Source organism: Oryctolagus cuniculus, chromosome 15, assembly GCF_051225735.1.
Source record: "Oryctolagus cuniculus isolate XC-2025 breed Fujian yellow rabbit chromosome 15, ASM5122573v1, whole genome shotgun sequence".
NCBI classification, from domain to species: domain Eukaryota; kingdom Metazoa; phylum Chordata; class Mammalia; order Lagomorpha; family Leporidae; genus Oryctolagus; species Oryctolagus cuniculus.
This window is the reverse complement of record NC_142881.1, coordinates 2,341,912-2,359,255: the sequence shown is the minus strand read 5'-3', so window position 1 is coordinate 2,359,255 and position 17,344 is coordinate 2,341,912. Positions and strand designations below refer to the sequence as shown.

The 17,344-nt window shown below is 55.4% G+C and overlaps 1 long non-coding RNA gene across 5 annotated transcripts; it reads left to right on the top strand.

Annotated features, from left to right (window-relative positions):
• On the top strand, positions 1 to 9,996 carry LOC138845458 (uncharacterized). 5 transcript variants are annotated; one of them, XR_016221410.1, is made up of 5 exons: positions 108 to 1,580; positions 2,421 to 2,498; positions 3,416 to 3,584; positions 4,645 to 6,398; positions 9,104 to 9,996. It is a non-coding gene; the product is annotated as an uncharacterized LOC138845458 (long non-coding RNA). The 5 variants fall into 5 exon arrangements; XR_016221413.1 differs by lacking the exon at positions 3,416 to 3,584 and having other exon boundaries at positions 1 to 1,580; positions 6,268 to 6,398; XR_016221411.1 differs by having other exon boundaries at positions 108 to 1,453; positions 3,416 to 6,398.
• Positions 9,997 to 17,344: the final 7,348 nt, after the last annotated feature.

Sequence of the window (17,344 nt, the reverse complement as noted above, 5' to 3'; positions counted from 1 at the left end):
TTTTTTTTTTTTTTTGACAGGCAGTTAGTGAGAGAGAGACAGAGAGAAAGGTCTTCCTTCCATTGGTTCACCCCACAAATGGCCGCTACGGCCGGCGCACTGTGCCAATTTGAAGCCAGGAGCTAGGTGCCTCCTCCTGATCTCCCATGCGGGTGCAGGACCCAAGCACTTGGGCCATCCTACACTGCCTTCCTGGGCCACAGCAGAGAGCTGGACTGGAAGAGGAGTAACCGGGACAGAATCCGGCGCCCCGACCGGGACTAGAACCCGGTGTGCCGGCGCCGCAGGTTGAGGATTAGCCTAGTGAGCCATGGCGCCGGCCTAGAGCCGCGTTTTAAAAACTCTAGAGAACAGGTTCCCAAAGCCCACAGCCCCCACCCGATGTGTCCGAGGAGACAGGGCTGCTCCGGGGCAGCCAGGTACGTTTTCAATTCTGTTGGAGTCAAAGTGAACCTTGAAGCCACCACACATAGAGCCACGTGGGGCTGAGATTAAAAACAAACATAAGCAGATGGACAGAGCCCAGGGTCACGTCCAGAAGCAGCCTGAGGTATCTGGAACTTTGGAATATTATAAACAAGGTGTTTCCGTTCGGAGGGGAAGTGGATTATGTAGTAAATGGAGTCAGGGCGGCTGGCCAGGCCGTTTGAGAAATAACACAAATCCAGAGACTTTAGAATCTAAACATTGTAAGGTTATTTTTTAAATTATGTCTGCATCAGGTGGAAACGGGAAACACACCTGCCCTGCACATCTGTCAGAGGAAGTGTCCCAGGGCAGCGTGGGAACTCGCTGCTGTAAGGGAAAAAGCAGTCCTGCTTGGCCACGCGAAGCCGCCGGAGGAAGACCGCAAATGGTGCCTGGGAGAGGGAGCGTGGGCGCCTTCTAAGAGCAAGACTGTTCCTGTACCACAGAAAACCTTCAGCCACTCAGTACAAAAAAGCAAACAGACGAGCAGCTGCTACAGGCAGACTGGTCACAACGCGGCTGTGGACACTTCTAGAAAGAGCAGAGGAGGGAGTGCTGGTGAGACGGTGGCACCCATCTGAAGCAGCCCCGTGGGGAGCGCCCGTCTCACCCGGGGTCAGGCATCACGAGTGAGAGAGAGGAGCGCTGTCCTGTGTACGGGGCTTGCCGCTGTGGGTGCCGCGTGATTCTGTGTCTGCAGCAGAGGACGGGGCGCCATTCACACTGGCGGATTCTCAGAGGGCACGTAGGTGACATTTATTAGACCCCAGAATGCCTCTACCGTGTGACCACACGATTCCACCCTTGCACATGTGTTCTGCTGGGACGCTACGTGAGTAGACGAGGTGATGGTTGTAGCCATATCCACGGCACCAATGCTTGTACCGGAAACGTCCTGCCACAGCCGTGCACGGGAAGCCATGTGGCTGGCAAGGTGGCAACAGCAGGAATGATGGCGCGGGAAGATGCCGAGTGAGGAAGGCAGGTGGGAAGCATCGGGGGGACCAACTGCCATTTTATAAACAGAAACTGACAGCATCTAGAAGTACGCTTGAAAGAGAATTCATCACAGTGTTACGTGAAGACGGGAAAAACCAGGGAGAATTGCCGTGGTGTGTCCGTGTGCTTGTCTGTGCCTGCATGCGAGTGTGCACGTTTCTTGTGTGTTTGGATGTGACTTGGCGTGTCGTGCCTGCTTGTGTGTGTGTGTGCACGTGCTGCATTGCTTTCCAGTGTGTTTGGCTTTCCTGAACATGTGTGCTGCTTTTATAATAGGAAAGAGACTAGGTTGGATCGCTTTGAAAATACAGCCCATGACTGTTACAAAGCCATCTGTGTGGCTACATTGTATCTTTTTTTTTTTTTTTTTTTTTTTGGACAGGCAGATTTAGACAGTGAGAAGGGGGACAGAGAGAAAGGTCTTCCTTCTGTTGGTTCATCCCCCAAATGGCCATTACAGCCGGCACTGCGCCGATCCGAAGGCAGGAGCCAGGTGCTTCTCCTGGTCTCCCCTGCGGGTGCAGGGCCCAAGCACTTGGGCCATCCTCCACTGCACTCCCTGGCCACAGCAGAGAGCTGGCCTGGAAGAGGAGCAACCAGGACAGAATCCGGTGCCCCAACCGGGACTAGAACCCAGTGTGCCGGCACCGCAGGTGGAGGATTAGCCTAGTGAGTCGGGGCGCCAGCCTACATTGTATCATTTTTAAAAAGACCATCTGAAAAGCAAGATATTCGAGAGAATAGCGCAGCGACAGGAAATCAGGAATGATTGCGGTTCCTTTTTTGTGCCTAACTGTGCAGTCTAAATTTTACAACAGAAATGTTTGGAATCACAAAAGCAGTTCTTCAAAAGTTCATGGGAAATGTGGATTGTGAAAATCTGTGCATGGGTTTCCACACGTTTTTTCACCAAAATAAAGTTTTAATTCCCTTTTTCTGTGAACTTCTCGAAGTGCCCTCGTGTTGACTTGCGGAGAGGCAGAGTCCCCAGCCTGAGCCAAGAGATGGTGTCAGCAGCCCTCCACTCACAGGTGAGGTCCCAGCCACCGGGCCCCCAGGCAGTGCTCAGACAGGGGCGCGATCTCACTGTATGTACGATGTCACACATCAGCTCGTGGTTGTGAGGCCACAGTAGAAAATCAAGAGGGGCTCCCTGGAGGAGGTGCATCTCCTGGGCCTGGGCAGGACACAGAAGCAGATTCAAGTGGATGCGCGTGTGTGACAGGGCCCTGCAGGAGGACACCAGGGGACGCCAAGCCAATGGCCGGGCCTGGGAAGGGCAGACACCTTGACCATGAGTACCGGACGTGTGTGGATCAGTTCTGTTTTGAGATTTTTTTTTTTAAAGAGAAAGTTACACAGAGAGGAGAGGCAGAGAGAGAGAGGTCTTTATATATATATATATATATATATATATATATATATATATATATATATAATTTGACAGAGTTAGAGAGAGAGACAGAAAGGTCTTCCTTCCGTTGGTTCACCCCCCCAAGTGGCCGCTACGGCCAGCGTGTTGTAGCCGGCACACTGCACTGATCTGAAGCCAGGCACTAGGCGCTTCCTCCTGGTCTCCCATGCGGGTGCAGGGCCCAAGCACTTGGGCCATCCTCCACTGCCTTCCCAGGCCACAGCAGAGAGCTGGCCTGGAAGAGGAGCAACTGGGACAGAATCCGGCACCCCGACTGGGACTAGAATCCAGGGTGCCGGCGCCACAGGCGGAGGATTAGCCGAGTGAGCCACGGTGCTGGCCCTGATTTATTTATTTAAAAAGCAGAGTTACAAAGTGAGAGAAAGAGGTCTTTCCATTGGCTGGTTCACTCCCCAGATGTTCACAATGGCTGGAACTGGACCGATCCAAAGCCAGAAGCCAGGAGCTTTCTCTGGGTCTCCCACATGAGTGCAGGGGCCCAAGCACTTGGGCCATCCTCTGCTACTTTCCCAGGTGCACTAGCAGGGAGCTGGACTGGAAGTGGAGCAGCCGGGACTCGAATCAGTGCCCATATGGGATGCCGGCGCCACAGGCAGCAGCTCTATCCGCTACGTCGCAGCCCCGGCCCTGTGGTCAGTTCCTGAAGTCTCCATGGTGACTGGAGGGCAGCAGCATATGGCAGGTAATGCCACGGGAGACGCCATGACGGGTGCCCAGCCAGCCTGCACCACCGGCACCTTCGTCCAGCCCCCGCACACCTGGCCGATGGCCCCCAGCGTGGTGGCGGCTCACCTGGAGCCCCAGCATCTGGCGAGCTCAGCTCAGGCCTGGGGCGTCTGTCTGTGCCTCACGCCCGGGCCCCACCAGGCCTGGGGCGTCTGTGCCTCACCCCGGGGCCCCACCAGGCGGGCCGAGCAGCTTCCGGACGCCGATGGGCTCCTCCGGAGTGCTGTGTTTTACATAATTAGGTGAAGTCAGTTAATGTCTCTGTGTCTTGTTAGAGAAGCTGCTAATCCTTAGAGCTAACAGAACCAACTAATTAGTGTAGGACACTCACAAAGGATAGGAAATTGTGCCGCCGAGTGTCATTGCCGGTCCTGCAGGTACCGACTGCACGGCCTCAGCCCCAGGCCCGGGCCTGGACGCGCCAAGCCCCTGGGGGTGTTGACGGGCAGCCTGGGGGCCCCAGTACTGGCTCAGGGGCACGGAAGAAGGGAGCTGGCCGGCAGCTGGCCGCTGCTGCTACCTGTCAGGACCTGGAGGTGGGGTGGCCTGTGTCCCAGATGGCCCGAGCACGTGGGCACCCACAGGTGGTCAGCGCCACAGGCAGCACGCAGCAGCCCCGGCTTTCACTTCGGGCCATCTCAGCAAACCTCTGTCCCCAACTTTCTCTTCTCTGCCGTGGAGCTGGCGGAGCCCGGAGCCCACCCAGAGTCGGCAGGCGCCAGGCAAGCAGCAGTGTCTGCTGTGTCCTGAAGGAGGAACCCACCTCCCTCTCTGCCCCCAGAGCTGTGCGGAGAAGGTGCCCCAGCACGAGCCCCAGCCGGCGCCTACCCCAGCTGCAAGGCGCCACCGCCTATGGCCGTGGCCTCTCGAGCCTTCCTGTACATGGGACAACCCGTGCGCACCCTGGCCCCGTGTCACTCTCTGAGGATGTGTGGGGCCATCAGCGAATCACTAACCTCGCTTTAAACTGCGGTGACGATGCTTACACTGACGATCACAATGCTGGTTGTCTGCAGGACCCCCAGGAGGCACACCTCACTGCGGGAGAAGCAGTGGCAGTCGGGGGTCACCGCAGCAGGAGCGGGAAGCAGTCCTGTGCGACACACGCATCAGCCACCGTCTGCAGGGGTCCAGGCCTGGGGACCGAGGGAGGCCCGGGTGCTCACACCCAACCTGTGGGGTTCAGACAGCCCAGCTGCTCAGACGTTTTGAAAAGAAGTGTCCTTGGGGCCGGCGCTGTGGCGCAGCAGGTTAACGGCCTGGCCTGAAGCACCGACATTCCACATGGCCACCAATTCGAGACCTGCCTGGCTGCTCCACTTCCGATCCAGCTCTCTGCTATGGCCTGGGAGGGCAGTGGAAGATGGCCCAGGTGCTTGGGCTCTGCACCCCATGGGAGACCCGGAGGAAGCTCCTGGCTTCAGATCAGCGCAGCTCGGACTGTTGTGGCTTATTGGGGAGTGAGCCATTGAATGGAAGACCTCTCTCTTTCTGCCTCTCCTCTTTGGGTAACTCTAACTTTCAAATGAATAAATAAATCTTTAAAAAAAAAAAAAAGGAAAAGGAAAGAAGTGTCCTTAGTTGCCAGGGAAGCATTTATGCTGGGATCCTCACCCCCGGGAGGGGTCCGTGGTGCAGGCCGTGCACAGGCTCCCTGGGCTGCATCCCCCTGGTGGGCTCTGCAACCATGCTGGAAGCTGCTTTCTCACTGCAGCCTCTCCGAGGGCTCCGTGACCAGGGGACGTGACCACAAAGCCAGCCTTTTCTCTCTGTCAATTACCTCCTGGCATCTCAGCACCTATCATGCTCACAGCACGCCGGGTGTCCCTCTAGTCACCGGTTTGTGCACCAGGAAGGCACACCCGAGCCCAGGCTCCACCTGCACGTCTGGGCTGACTGCACAGCCTGGCCGCTCCACCGGCGAGTCTGGCCTCACCTGCAAACAGGGTGTGCACTTAGGACTGACTCTGTAGGTGTTCCAGAACGTTAGTGTCTGTGCAATGGTGGAAGGGAAGTTCGGCTGCAAGGACAATGGCTCGGCCGGTCATTTGGTGTCATCCTGTAGCCGGAGATGCCTGTGCCCTCTGAGTCGTGCTTCCCCCGGGAAAGCCTGGGGCATGGCTCGGAAGCCAGGCTGAGGGCTGCCGTTCACAGCACAGCTCTCGTGGGAGCAAAGACTGGTCCATGCACACAGCCACCTGCAGAGAAATGAGTGGCCACACAGAGGCACTGTCACATGGTGAAGTATTATACAGCTGTGCAAATGAACAGTTGGCGCCCTAGGCTGTAGCATGCGTGAGGCCAAGCAAGATGGCAGTGAGTAAACCCAGTCAGCCGCAGTGGCAGCGGCCCAGGACTAAGGTAGGAATCTCTCAAGCCCTACGGGGCACACATCCCCTGAAGTCAGTGCACATGTACTGTGCCAGGCCCCTTCAGAAGACAAGGAGATAATAAGTTGCAAGCCGATCCCTCTGGGCAGGGGCGGGGTGGGCCGACAGGTGTGCTGGGGCAGGCGCAGCAGGCTGGTGTGCCAGGTGGGGGCAGGTGGGGACTCCCCGGGGCCCCTGTTATGTTTCTCTACAAACGTGTTAGGCGTGTTTGCTTGTATCAGATGCCCCCTGATTCTTTAATTGTTGAAGCCATTGGGCAGCAGCACACGTCTGGGTCGGGCCCACGTCCCTGCAAGCTGAGTGACTCCAGGCGAGGTTCGCATCGACTCCTGCCAGCCGGCTTTGTGGGAGAGAGAGTGTTCCTCCAGGCTCAGCTGCGGGTGAGTACATGGCAAACACCCACACACTGGTGAGGGACGCGGGCTCTGCCAGTGTCCCCAGACAGAAGCCTGGGCCGCCTGGGCCGGGAGCAGCCTTGGTGCCTCCTTGCAGGGAGCTGTCTGAGCAGCGCCTCAGCTGCCCCCAGGCAGGACCTTCAGCTCCCGGGGCCACTGTGGGCTTCCCCAGAACGGCACCGCCCGTGATGGAGAGCCAGGCCAGCAGGTGGTGAGGGGGCTCTCCCCGCCTCCCACAGTGACGGCTTTGGGATCTCTTGCTGGCGGACTTGAATCTGGGAGTAGTGTGACCCAGAGCAGAGCGAGAGCTCTGTGGGTGCAGGTGTCACTGCCGATGCTTCCGGCTCAGTGCCTCAGCCCAGTGCCAGAAGCCAAGGTCAGGAGACGGCTGGAACCCAGGACCCAAATCACCACCAGGCCAGAGGGGGCTTTCAGAGGAGGCCCCTGGCACGGTGAAGTGGCTGAAGTTGGACAGAGAAGGTCATTCCTGAGCCCAATCTTTGGAGGTCTTAATGTTGAAAGTCCCACTTGCAAGCAATGGTTATTGAGACCAGTGCTTGCTAAACGTTCTCTCGGAAGTGAATGAAGGGGCGGTACTGTGGTGTAGCAGGTTAAGCCTGCACCTGCGGCACCGGCATCCCATATGGGCGCCAGTTCATGACCCGGCTGCTCCTCTTCCCATCCAGCTCTCTGCTAATGGCCTGGGAAAGCAGTAGAAGATGGCCCAAGTGCCTGGGCCCCTGCCCCATGTGGGAGACCTGGTTTGAATCTCTGCTCCCCAACTTACGAGCTTCCTGCTAATGTGCACCCTGGGAGGCAGTAGGTGATGGCACAAGTACTTGGGTTCCTGCCAGCCACATGGGTGACCCTGAGTGAGCTCCAGGCTGCTGGCTTTGGCCTGGTCCAGCCCTGAGCCCTGACTATTTGTAAGTATTTGGGGAATAAATCAGTAGATGGGAGATTCGTGTGTGTGTGTGTGTGTGTGTGTGTGTGTCTGCTTTTCAAATAAATAAATTTTTTAGTTGAGTGAAATAAGCCAGTCCCTTCAAGAACAACTGACAGTCTTGTTGCCAACGACAGAAATGTGGTTTTTTTGACAAAAATTAGAATTTGTGAAATCTGTCTCTGCCGCTGTCAGCATAACAGCTTCCGAATACTGAGACTTTTCTGCCAAGATCACTGGTGATCCTAACAGAGGTGACTGTTTAAAAAATGCAAGTCACGGAACAGAGCATGTTGGACTTGGAAGATCTACATAGGAGTAATTTTTTATTTTTAAAAATTACCTCTTTTCATTTTGATTGAAAGAGAGACGCAGAACTGTCTCACCTGCTCGTTCATCTCCCAGATACCCACTGCAGTGAGGACTGGGCCAGGAGCTCCAAGCAGGCCTCCCCTGGGGGGGCGGGGGGGCAGAGACGCAGGTACTTGAGGCATCACCTGTCGCCTCCCAGGGTGCACAGGAAGCGGCAGGAAGCGGCAGGAAGTGGAGGAGGAAGCACTGAAGGCGGGCACTCTGGCGTGGGTGCCGGCACACCACACGGCATCTTAATGTGGCTTGGCCACAACGTCCGCACTTGCACTCACTTTTTATTTCCACAGTCAGAGTTAGACAGTGAGAGAGAGACAGAGAGAAAGGTCTTCCTTTTCCGTTGGTTCACCCCCCAAATGGCTGCCACAGCCAGTGCGCTGCGCCAATCCAAAGCCAGGAGCCAGGTGCTTCCTCCTGGTCTCCCCTGCGGGTGCAGGGCCGAAGCACTTGGGCCATCCTCCACTGCCTTCCCAGGCCACAGCAGAGAGCTGGACTGGAAGAGAAGCAACTGGGACAGAATCTGGCACCCGAACCGGGACTAGAACCCGGTGTGCCGGAACCGCAGGCAGAGGATTAGCCTAGTGAGCCACGGCGCCGGCCTTCACTCACTTTTGAGAGACCATCTAGCAAGCCCAGTCTCAGTAACCATCGCCTACTAGTTGGGCTCTCGGCACTGAGAGCCTGTAATAGTTCCCGTGGGGTTTCCGGTTCCCTACTGCAGCTGAACTGGAAGAAACTCCCACTCCTTGAGTTTGGGTGTAGAGTTAAAGACCATCCACGGTTTGCTGGAAAGGCTTTTAAAATATGCAGTCCCTTTCCAGGCGTCTGGCGCGGGAGGCCAGGGCTTCCCACTAAGCATCAACCTCAAGAGCAAACCACAGCTCCACCGGAGAAGCCGGGAGCAGCTGGCTGTCCCTCCGCGCAGGCGGGAAGGGGATTTGGAGCAATGGAAAAATGTGCTGTTTTTTTCTTCTGTGAAATTATATGGTTTTAAAACAAATATTTATTTATTTGAAAGGCAGAGTTACAGGGAGAGAGAGGTCTTCCATCCACTGGTTCACTCTTCAAGTGGCCACAACAGCCAGGGCTGGGCCAAAGCAAAGCCAGGAACCAGGACTTCATCCAGGTCTCCCACATGGCTGCAGGAGCCCAAGCACTTGGGCCATCTGCTGCCTTCCCACGCACCTTAGCAGGGAGCTGGATCAGAAGTGGAGCAAACCAGCACCCATATGGGACCCTGGCACTGCGGCTGGAGGCTTTACCCACTACGCCACATCGCCGGCACCTATACAGTGTTGTTGTTGTTGTTGTTGTTGTTATTATTATTATTTGAGAAGCAAAGAAAGAGACAGCTGTCATCTGCTGGTTCACTCCCCAGGTGGCTGCAGGGCTGGGAGCTGAAGCCTGGAGCAAGGAACTCCATCTGGGTCTCCCCGAGTGCGGACTGGGCCAGGAACTCCATCCGGGTCTCCCCAGTGAGGACTGGGCCAGGAACTCCATCCGGGTCTCCCCAGTGAGGACTGGGCCAGGAGCTCCATCCGGGTCTCCCCAAGTGAGGACTGGGCCAGGAACTCCATCCGGGTCTTCCCCAGTGAGGACTGGGCCAGGAACTCCATCCGGGTCTTCCCCAGTGCGGACTGGGCCAGGAACTCCATCCGGGTCTCCCCAGTGAGGACTGGGCCAGGAACTCCATCCGGGTCTCCCCAGTGAGGACTGGGCCAGGAACTCCATCCGGGTCTCCCCGAGTAAGGACTGGGCCAGGAACTCCATCCGGGTCTCCCCAGTGAGGACTGGGCCAGGAACTCCATCTGGGTCTCCCCAGTGAGGACTGGGCCAGGAACTCCATCCGGGTCTCCTACATGGGTGCCAGCAACCCTGCTACTGGAGCTGTCACAGTTGGAACCGGAATCTGTATTCATGAAAAGCTCAAGCCAGGAGTCGGAGCCAGAAACTCAGCCCAGGCATTCTGAGGGGGATGCAGGAGTCTCACCTGAGTCCCCCCACCCCCACCGGGAGTTACAGCTTTTTCATTCAATATGTTATTGATTAATAGATGTTATTTTTAAACAAGCTAATGCATATTGATTGGTTTCATTTCTGAGGGTGCCGCCTGCAGGTGTAGCTCGTGCACCCATTACTGGGGGCCTGGGTACTGGCAGAGATGTCTGCGGAGTTCAGGAGTCACCTCCGAAGAAAACTACACCACAGGGTGCTTGCAAACATTCGTGGAAAATTGAATTAAAAGAAAAGTTTATTTTGGCACCAAAAAAAGGTTGTATATGCGTGTGTGGCTTTTTCATAAAACACATTTTCCATGACCCTTTGGGAGACCCGGTGTGTGCGTGGGTTTTGGAATGCTTTGCTCCGTAGATTGACCTTTGATTCCGTTTCCCGGGTGCTTTGGGGCGCGCTCGGGTGTGGTGAGCCCCGGCGCTGGCTTTACCACCAACAGCACATTCAGCCCCCGGGTTGCCCAGGCTGTTGGGAAGCTGTGTTATCTTTGGTAAGTGAGAGCTGGGTCATTTCCAAACCAGCCTTTACCCTTTTGTACAAAGATAAAAATGCCACCACCAAAAAAAAAAAAAAAGGAAAAGTCATTTTTTGGCAGAAGAGCCGGCCCGCGGCCCGCTGGCGCGTCCCAAGCCTCGCTCCCACCGCACGGCTGCGCGCTGCGAGTCTCTTTTTCACTGCGCGTTTCAGACGTGGTTTTCAGCCAGGACCCCTGAAAATGTGTCCTTGTTAGGAAACAAACCGGAGACGAGGGGTGGTAATGCAGTGCTAGGAAGTTCATTCCGGAGACCTCCGACCTGCCGGCAGTCACGTGCCTATTGATTTTCAATACCGGGAGGTGCCGTGCCACCCTGGGCGTGGGGTTCACTGGATTCCAACCAGTTTCTCCCTTATCAGTTGAGTCCCTGAGTACTTGAGCATTAAGACAACAAATGTCCGCGGTTAACGGCGTGTCACATGGCAGCCGCGCGGACGTGCCAATTTTCTAATGAAGTCGGGTTGTTGGCAAACACAGCAGCCCTCGGATGTCGAAGGAGGCCTCCTTTTGTGTGTTTCCAGCACTCCGGAGAGCCTCGGGAGCTGCCGTGACATCATCGTCCGGGGACAAGCTCTCTCCCCGCCACAGAAACCAGGAAAGTGGGGCTGGGTGTCGCAGGCGGCGGCGGCAGGGTTTCTTCCAGCTGTGTTCCATGGAGGAAATATTCTGAATAAACTCTGGGGCTCCAAAGCCCGCGTCTGCGCAGCAGGAGGTGGCCCCAGGGTCGCTGCCCACTGCTTGCTTGGCCATCGGCGCCTTGTGCGTGGGGACCGGCGTGGGCTCTGAGCCGGCGGAGGGACGCTCCGGGCCCTCGGCTTACCTGACCACAGCCACCTCCACTCGCCGCCCAACACATCTGCCCCCACCCGGTCCCCCACTCCCCACCAAGAATAAATTACGGTTGCCATCTTGTATTGATTATTGAAAATGTTACGTCCGTGGGAAGAAAATGCCATTGCTTTACATATCAGCATTACAAGGGATTTAAAAGTTATTTTTTCTTAAACAGGAACGCGTGATAAAAATAAGCGACTAAGAGGAGTGGAGGGTGTGCGATGGACAGAATTATCAAATAACAAAAAATTTTTAAAAAATCAGTCCTGGGTTTGGTCTGGCCAGACAAGCGTTTCTCAGCTCAGGTAAGGAGTTTAAAGTTAGACACACGTCTCACACGGGACTTTTTTTTACAGGAATGGCGAAATTTATAATGAAATTCAACAAGGAAACTGGAAAAACAGCCAAATTGGTGCAGCAAAGTGGTTAATAGGATCATTAGCCTGCCCGCTGTATTTCTGTGGACATTGTGTGCCTGTACCGTGGTGCGCGGCGGCAGATTGCAGGAACAGGCTGACACTTAGGAGCCAGCTCAGCAGTGCCCGTGCAAACTGCCATCTTCCTGTGGATTTACAGCTGCCACTTCTGCTACTTCAATTAGTTCTATAGCACACAGATGTTGCTTAAATGTTGCTGCTAATGACACTGCAATAAGCGTAAGATTCATGCCATATTTTGAGGCGCGTAAATTTCTCAAGTGGCACAATTAAAGTGGAAATATTAGGTGGTGAGAACTTGGCAGTGTGTCCAACTTGGAAGGCGCACCCGCTATGCAATAATGGGTCAAAAATTCATTCAAGTTTTACTGCTGTTCCGAGTTTTAAAAGACTTTTCACAGTTGAATGCAAAGTAGTAAAAACCAGGGTATTAGGAAATGAGAACGCAGCTCTGTTATTCAGACAGGACTTTTAATTTCAAATTGAAATCACATGCTCGCTTTTCTGCATTGACCGAGGGGAAAAGGAGCGGCCCGAAGAGATTGGTGTCTCTGAGGCCACAGAGTTCCGTGTTCGCACGCAGGCCCTGCTGGTCGTGCGTGGCCTGGGGAAGCGTGGTCCCCCCCACCGCCGTCCAGGGCAGAAGCCGGGTCCTTAAGCAGCTCTCTGGCCTCTCAGCCTAGGACAAGGTCCCCAACGCCTGGCTGGGAAAGTGTGCGGGCACACACACGCACGCACACGCACACCCGTGTGCGCGTACACACGTGTGCACGTGCCTGTGCTGGCTCCGTCTCTGCCTCCTGCGCAGGTAGAGAAGCAGAGGACAGTGGGGCTTCCAGGGCCTGGCCCTCTGAGCTTCTCTCCCTCATCTGTCATCCCAGGCACAGTCCCCTGCCTGTCGCCAAAATTTCTTTCCCATGAAAAATCTCTTCATCACAGCAGATCTTTTTCCTGACTGATTGTCAAATACGCTTTTGATTTTCTCAATGCTGACTTAAAAGGCAGGCGGTTCGGGGCGGCCCGACACCCAGTAGGCCTCGCTGCGCCTCCAACCTTTGTGGGGGTGGAGCCGCAGCCCCGCCCCCACCGTTCTAACGTATTGATTGGAAGTGTCAAGTCGGTGACTGCATTGCTCTTAATCAGAATCATATACTTCTGCCATCCCAATTAGAATTCGAGACCATGCGCCACAGCGCTCCAGATGCAGCCGTGCCGGGGACCGGGTGCAGGCAGCCCACCCAGGCCCTGGCTGGTCCCAGGAGAGCCCTGCCCGCGTGGCGGAGGCCGATAGAAGTGGGCACTGCAGCTGGAGGTGTCTGGAAGAAATTTGGCAACAACTCGCGTTCCCCTAAACGATGCAAACCGCACAGCGGAGCCTTCCCTGGGCGCTGGGTGATTTCTCATTCCGTGGGCTCCCGGCACCTTTCCCCCTCCCCCCCCTCCCCCTCCCGCATCGGCCCACCCCCCTCCCCCCCTTCCTCCTCCCCTCCCCGGCCCCTGCTCCCTGGCTCGGTAACCATACCACTTGGGTTATTTACTGCGAGTCTTACAGATGTCAGTATTGTCTTGTTCGCAGCAACACGGGCAATGAGTTCCCGCTGACCTCAGGACAATGGACCTCGCCAGAGCGCGATATGTATTTTATACGGGCAGGGAAAAGCCTGCAAGTAATTGAGAGCGAGAGAAATGTCACGGTAGCATTTCTGTTGACACTGCACTCTGCGTGGCTGGAGCGGCCCAGGCCACACCGCCTTCCCCGGGTCGCGTTCTCAGAGAGGCGACGGCGCTGGAGACACATCTGCTCAGCGGCCCGACTGGTGAAGGGGCGCAGGCCCAGGGGGCCAGAGGGAGGCCGCGCGTGCGGCGCGCGTGGGTCCCCGAGCCCGGCTGCTGCTCGGGTCGGTTTCCCGGCTGCCTTTATTGTCTTCCATCATGCTTAATGTACTGTTTGTGTATGTTGTCCTTGCACTATATTTTGATGTGCTCTCATATATTTTATTCATCTCTGGCTTTCTACGAAGGCAAGCTCACAGCGACACTGAGAATAATTATTTGCTGCCATCAATCAAGTGTCTACGTGGCTGGCTCCTCGCGGGATGGCCTTGGTTGTAAGCACGTCGTGTAACTCGTGCTCTTGGGGGCATCCGCTCTTTGTCCCGGGGTCTGCTGGCAGGGCCGCCCGGCGCTGGCCAGCAGCGTTCCCACAGGGAACCCTGGAGCCCCCAGCAGGGAGTGCCTCGGTGCTCCTTAGCCCGTCTTGGGGGTGGAAAGTGAGCGACTCATTGTGGTAGAAATGAGCAGGAGGGCCCCAGGACGCCGCCCCGACCACCTCGCCGCTGGCTTCCTCCTGCTTCGGCTGCTCTTGCCTCGTCGGCACAGCCTGGGAGCCCTCACGCCCTTGCGGGGTGCGGTGTCCTGGCCTTTGTGTCTGTGTTATCTGCAGCGGATGCCTGCACACCAGACGTGGGCTCCTCACTGCGGCCCTGTGGGCGGCACGGGTGCGTGCATCCGTCTGTCTGTCCGCTCCTGTGAGCACAGCGGCGCAGTTTCCAGGTTCGGGTGAAGGGTACGTGGAGGTGAAGCAGGGGCAGAATGACAAAGACGTGCGCGTCCCCTGGTAGCAGGCGTTTAGCAGATGGGGAAGCAGCAGATACATGGAGATCAAGATGCAAATTTAAAAGCCGCCAGCCCCGTGCTAAATACACGCCGGACAGCTCCCCCCGCCAGCCGCTGCCTGACGAGCTCACACAACTGCTCTTACGACAAAGTCACGCAAAAATCAGAGAATTCCAGGCTTCAGGACAAACTCTTCTTGAATTAGATTTCAGCGCGAAAACGGAGTGGACTAAACATCCCTGTTCACTTCTGGACTGTGTCCCCGAATAGCTCAAACACGTCTTCCACGACGAAGCTGTTAGGATGACTAACGCTGCCCCGTGAGAAAAGATGGTTCCTTTTCTCTCTTAATAGCTCAACTTCAGACCTCTGTTGTGGAGCAGGCTTTTAAAAGTGCAGCTCAATCTCATTATATCGCTGTCGTGCCCACCGTACCCCCGAGTCCCCAAATAACAGTCACACCGGAGCCCCCCAAGCCACCCTACGTGCAGCACATGGTCCTGGGCCTCCCACGGAGCCTGCAGGGACGGAGCCTCGCCCTGCGCCTCACGGTCATGACTGCCGCCTCGTGTCGGCATGAGACTTCCCTCCACCTGGAGGTGTGTGTTCGCACCGTGTCCATTTCACAGCCAGGAAACTGAGGCTGGCATCCGGAACTCGTCAAGACCCTTGGATTCTGGTAATGAGGGCTTGAATCCGATGTTCTGGCTACAGTCTCCCGGGCTGTCTGCTGTCTCCAGAGAAGTAAACCGGACACTTCAGAGGGACCCTCCGTGGGCAGAATCCAGCAGTTGCTGTCTTACGCGCTGATGGATTGATTGATCCTCCAGCCTGGCGCTGTTGTGGGCTTTGGGGACAGAACCAGGACCAGGGCCAGTGAAGCACCTGTCCCAGTGGGTTTACCCCCAGGGGAGAAGACTGTGCAAAGGGGAAAGTCGGCAATGTAACGTCACGTCACAGTAACGTGAGCACAGGGTTCAGGCAGCCAGGCGCGGGCCAGACCTAGCGGTCCTTGCAATCTGCTACTCGCAGTCTGAGGCTGAGACCCAGGTCTGCAGCTGGAGCGCTTGGTGCAGTTTACGAAATCCGCCTCTGATGCCGGGACGTGCCTGCCATCCCAGCTCTTCACGTGCCCGTGTGGACTTGGCCAGCCTGATTCAAACCGGGGGACCGGCCTTGAGCTCTAGAGCTCGCTCACCACTGGAGACGAGCGCGGAACTTGCCTGCGCTGGCCCTGCAGAAAGACACAGCGCCGGCGCACAGGAAGTTGCCGAAGTCGCAGCCCTGATTAATTTCACTCTGCTATTTATATTAGAGCACGGTTGCCTTGGCAACCATGGAGTAGGTTGCTGTGGCGTCTGCCTTCAGCAGCCTCGGCGGTAGGAAGCCATACCACGGGGAGTGGGAACGGCAGGCAGGTTTGGTCCAGAGACGGGCAAGACCCGGTGCAGCTTCTCCAGCTCACCTGTCACCATGCCCCTGCCCCCGACCCTGCTAAGGGCTCTGGTCCTGCTTGCTCCTCAGCCCCACCATCCCTGTCCCTGTCCGTGCTGCTGTCCCAGTCCTGCCCCTGACGAGGGCTTCACCTCCTGGTCATTACGTGAGCCTGTGCCCCTGCTGGACTCCGGGTTCCTGGGAATCAGGCTTCTCCATCACCGCCCAGCGGGCTCCTGGCTCACGTGCAGGCCCCCGGCGTGTGTCTGCGGAGGACCCTCTGCTTCCAGTTTTAACATGCCGTCCTGTAAACAGTGTCCCAACAGATCTCTAGATTTAATTTTGAAAGAATTAACTGTTTTCCCAGTGTCTTCCATTACAACTGGAAGCCAGTGACACCTGAAAATCTCCCTTTCGGGCAGAGGTCAAGTTAGAGGTCACGTGCCGTAGATGGAGGTGTGGGCACCTCCTCGGACCCCTGGCAACGCCTCACTTCCTCAGCTCTGAGCCCCCTCCCCCCACTCACCTGGTTCCTTCTCTGCCCCCTGCAGACAGAGCTGTTTTCCTGATGAAAAAAGCCCATTTCCATGCTAATGACACCAAGATATTTCTTCTCTCCCTCCTTCCTCTCTGTATCACATTTACATTTGATAGTTACATTTTAAGAAAGATTTGAAATATTGTTCAATAACCCTGATGACGAAAGCTGACAGAGATATCATGAGAAAAATATACATCATCAATATCTCTCACAAAAATAGATGCAAATATATTGGAAATTCTAGGAAAAGTGTCAGATCACAACGAAATAGTAGACATAATAATGGAAGATTAGTTCATTATTTAGAAATCAACCAACATAATTTGCCATATTAATAGTGTAAGGAGAAAAAGGTGAGATCTCAGTTTGGTAAAATTCAACAGTCACTTAATGCAATTTCCAGCAAAGAAAAGATCTTCCTTAATCTGATTAAAAAAAAACAAAAAAGCATCCAGAGAAAGCCCAGAGCTGGTGCCGGCCCAGATGGTGAAACGCTGAGTGGGGACATGGCCATGGGCTTGCCCCACTGCTGTTGAACCTGACACCAGGGCAGCAAGCAAGTCAGAATCCACCTGGCGCAGGCATTGTGGCACAGCCAGTTACGCTGCCACCTGCAACGCTGGCCTCCTGTACGGGCACCCGCTGGGTCCCGGCTGCTCCACTTAGGACCCAGCTCTCTGCTAAAGTGCCTGGAAAACAGAAGATGGTCCAAATGTTTGGGCCCCCTGCACCCACGTAGAAGACCCTGAGGAAACTCCCGGCACCAGTCCAGCTTCTGCAGCTGTCTGGGGCGTGAGCTGATGGAGGGAATCTCTCCCTCCCTCCCTGTAACTCTGCATGAAACAAACAAATCTTTAAAAAAGATTCATAAAGCTGGGAAAGAAAAAAGGAAACATGGTTTTTTTGCAAATGACTTGATTACTTTGATCTAAAATCTGAATCAGCAAAGAAAATGTAGAGCTAATCATGTAACTTTAGCAAAGGTCAGAGGATACAGGGCCCATCTGCCCAAGTCAAGGGTATTTCTATATGCTTTCCAGAAACAAGTAGGTAATTGAAATTAGACTTATTAATAACACCAAACAGCAGCGTACACAGGAAGAGAAGCAGTGAATTATGTGTAAGGCCTCCCTACAAAGAACTACAAAACATTTCTTAGGGAAAACCAAAGAAAATCTAAATAAAGGAAGAGCTATACCATGTTCATGG